A 4,126-nucleotide genomic window follows, 5' to 3' on the forward strand; every position below is an offset into this window, starting at 1 on the left:
CTTCCTTCAAGATAGCTTCATTTGTAGGAGGCCTTTCCTGATCCTACCAACAGCTAATCGCTTCCCTCCCAGATCTTCTTCTGTTTACTTTTTCCCCATCTAAATTATATATCTAACATTCCCCTATTGTCCTGGAGTTTTCCCCACTGGAAAATAAATTTCTTGAGGACAGTGGCTGTTTTTATCTTTTATTGTATTCTCCATGTTTAGCAGAATACTTAATAAATGTTTAATGAATACTTGTCTTACTACTGATCATATACAAAATAAATAGGGGGCTGGAGGAATAGAAACTAGCCACCTAGTTTAGGTGATGAAAGGGAGAAGAGGAAGGAGAAAGTAGCTTTAAGCTGAGATCTGAAGAAAACTAGGCAATCTAAGAGGCCAAAGTGAGGAGAAAGTGCATTCGAAGCATGGAGGAACAGCCTGTGTACCTTGTCCCACATGACTGCACCTGGATCTCTTCTGAGGTACAGTAATAATATCTAGGTCTCTGGACTATCAGGAGGAAGTGGTTTAATGCCCTTACACCAAGTGACCTGGAAGATCAGACTGATTCTGGGGACCTCTGCGATAAAAATTAGTGATGTAAATATGGTCTAAAAAAGTTAAAAGCACTAGGCAAATGAGATAGGACTATATTTATTTTTAACTTATTAGTTATTAGTTAACTTCTGTCCATAAATTATAATGACAAAATCATAGTAAACAATATGAGTGGTTTGAGTTTCATAACTCTTCTTCCTAAGAGCTTATAGCACTTTCACTCTTAGGGACTCTTTACCAGTAATAATTTTTTTCATTTTAAAAAAACTTCTTGAAGACTTCAGAAAGGCCTGGAAAGAGTTATATGATCTGATGCTGAGCGAAAGGAGCAGAACCAGGAGAACTTTGTACACAGCAACAACCACAGTGTGCAAGGACTTTTCCTGGTAGACTTAGAACTTCATTGCAATGCAAAGACTTAAAAAATTACCAATGATCTTTTAAGGCAAAATGCCTTCCACATCCAGAGAAAGAACTATGGAATTCAATCACAGATTGTAGCTGATCATTTTCTTTTGTATTACATTTTGGTTTGTTATATGATTTCTCCCATTCATTTTAATTCTTCTATACCACATGACTATGGTGAGAATGTATTTAATAGGAATGCATGTGTAGAACCCATATAAAATTGTATACTGTCTCAGAGAGGAAGAGGGGAGGTGGGGGGGAGGGAGGGGGAAGGAGGGAAAGAAAAAAATCTAGGTTGTATGGTAGTGATTGTGGAACACTGAAAATAAATAAATAAACAAAATTTTAAAAAAACTTCTTATTGGAAAGGCTTGGACATCTTCCATCATCCCTGAGAGAAAGTGTGGACACGGACACATGAAGAATCCCACAACAGTCAAACTCTAAGCATTCTGTTCTGTTTTAGTTGAATTCAGTGGTAAAAAGTACTGCCTGAAATGAGTAGGCCAATGTGGAGATTTTTCTTTTTTTGCATTAAAATGAATTAGAAAGTCTGAGAGATAGAATATATAAGAAGCTAGAAATGGCTATAAGATACTCCCCTTACCCCAAGAATCAATGGTCAAAGAATTCCATTGATATCCTTTGCTTTTATGTCACTTCCATTTCCTAAAATACTCCTCTCTCCTCTGCTACCCAGAGAACCATCCTTGATTAAAAAAAAAATAGAAAAAAAGAAGAAAAGCCATTCAGGAAAACAAACCACATGTCAATTAAGTCCAACAGTTTACATGAAGGATTTTCAAACAGGAAAACACCAACTTAATAAACATATAATATTTATTTTAAAAACATCAATTTAATAAACACAACTACAGGTACCTAAATTCCCTAATAATCCCTCAAAAAATACAAATCAAGACAATCTTAAGGTAGCTCTCCCTTAACCACAAGAATAGAAAAAAATGGTACCAAAAAGGTAAAAAATCATTGTTAATAGAGGCTTCAGCAAAACAAGCACTTAATAAACCACTATTGGGGCTGATGAAAAGGCAATTCAAATGGAGAGCAATTCAGGATTATACATTAAGAGTCACAAAACTGGGCATAATTTTTGACTCAGTGATTCCACTGTCAAAGTCTGATCCTAAAAATATCCTTTAAAAAATTAAATAAAGCCTATCTGTACACAGATATCAAAAAGGCAAGGGTTCTTACCTTTTTTTGTGTCATAGATCCCTTTGTAAATCTGGTGAAACCCAGGGACCCCCTTCTCAGAATAATGTTTTTGAATAATTAAAGGAAATGCTAAATTTCAGTTAGAGGTTAGTGAAAACAAAAATGTGATTTTTTTCCCCATCCAAATTCAAATTCCCTGAAACTAATCTGGATCCATTGAAACTCCATGAATCCCAGAGATAATAAACCTCTGTTGTCAAGGTTACCTTCCATCTGTTCTGTATATATCTTGTATATAAATATCTATTTATGTTGTCTCCTCTACTAGAATATAGGCTCCTTGCAGACAGGAACTAATTTTTTCCTTTCCTTGTATCTCTAGCTCAATTAGCACAATCCCTGGCACATAATAAGCACTTAAGAAATGCTTGTTCATACTATTTTCACTTTGTATGTGTGTGTGTTTTTTTCTTTTTGCAAACTGTTTCTTCTTTCACAACATGACTAATATAGAAATATGTTGCATAGGAATGCAAATATATGGCCTATGTCAAATTGCTTACTGTCTTAGGGAGAGAGGAGGGAAGTGAGGGAGAGAGAAAATACAGAACTCAAAATTTTATTTTGAAAATGAATGTTGAAAATTGTCTTTGCATGTAATTAAAAAAATAAAATACTATTTAAAAAAGGAAATGCTGGTTGATTGTTAATATCTGCTTTATTTTTAAAAGAAAACATTGGATGGGAGAATGATCAAATCAATCATGGTCTGTTAACATACAGAGCCATTAAAACAATAAATGTGAGCAATCAGGGAAACCTGGACAGCACTACATAAAGCAATATATTGTGAGATTAGCAGAATCAGAACTATACAAACATTGACATAGGTCAATGATTTCATTAACTTAGGGAGTTCCTGATAAAGAAATTCTCTGTACCACCACAGATAGACAGTGGTTCTACAATTTATAGTCTTAAAAAGAGCTGCTTGGAAGGCATCAAAAGTTTGAGTGATTTGTCAGACTTACATGGCCAGTTTATATCATAGGCAGGACTTCAAGCGAAGTCATTCTCTCTCTCCCCCTCCCCTCTTCCCTTTCCCTCCCTCCCTCCTTCCCCTCTCCCCTCCCTCCTCTCCCTCTCTCCCTCTCCTTCCCCCTCCCTCTCTCTCTCCACATATCCTGTCATACGTGGAATAACTTTAGAGGGATTTGGACAAGGATACAAAACATATGTGTTTGTTTGTTTGCTTGCTTTCTGAAGATACAAATAAAAGGGTACAGTGAAAGACTCCAGTATCTTTGCCAAGAAAACCCCAAATGTGGTCATGAAGAGCCGGACAAGACTGAAATGACTGACCAACAAAAAACAGCACCCAAGGCTGGGATGATGAGGACTCCAAACCCTCTCCTGACACTGGCTGTGTGAACCCAGACAAGTCACTAAGGCAACTCCCTGAGACCCGGACAGTTGTGATCTGCCCAGCGTGGGCCCAGGGAGTTCCCACTGAATAATGAAATCACTGTCCTTTGGATAGTTGTCCTGTTAATTTTTTTACTTTCTTGTGTTAAATGTATGTAAGATTTTACCAAGGGATATTACCTTGCCAAGGGTTCCATAGAGATTTTTGTATTTTTTTTTTGATTATTTGTCTTCGTTGAGTATAATTAAATGTATAATGTAAACATTTTTGGAAAAGAAATGAGGAGAATGCTGGCTGGCTAGGACTTGAACAACACAAGTCAAATAAACAACCCTGCACTGAGTGCCTACTATACGAAAGACATTGAAGAAAAACCGATTTTTCGTTGTGGTAGACTGTGGTTATGAGACTTGTCCAGTATTACTTACTAATGAATGAAGGGATGGCATTCTTTATCTGTAAACTGGCTAGGCCTTAGATGGCTAGAGCTCTGGATCTGGAGTCAGGCAGACCTGAGTTCAAATCCAGCCTTAGACATTTGCTAGCTCTGTGATCCTGGGTAAG

This window comes from Notamacropus eugenii, chromosome 5, assembly GCF_028372415.1.
Source record: "Notamacropus eugenii isolate mMacEug1 chromosome 5, mMacEug1.pri_v2, whole genome shotgun sequence".
Taxonomy (NCBI): Eukaryota; Metazoa; Chordata; class Mammalia; order Diprotodontia; family Macropodidae; genus Notamacropus; species Notamacropus eugenii.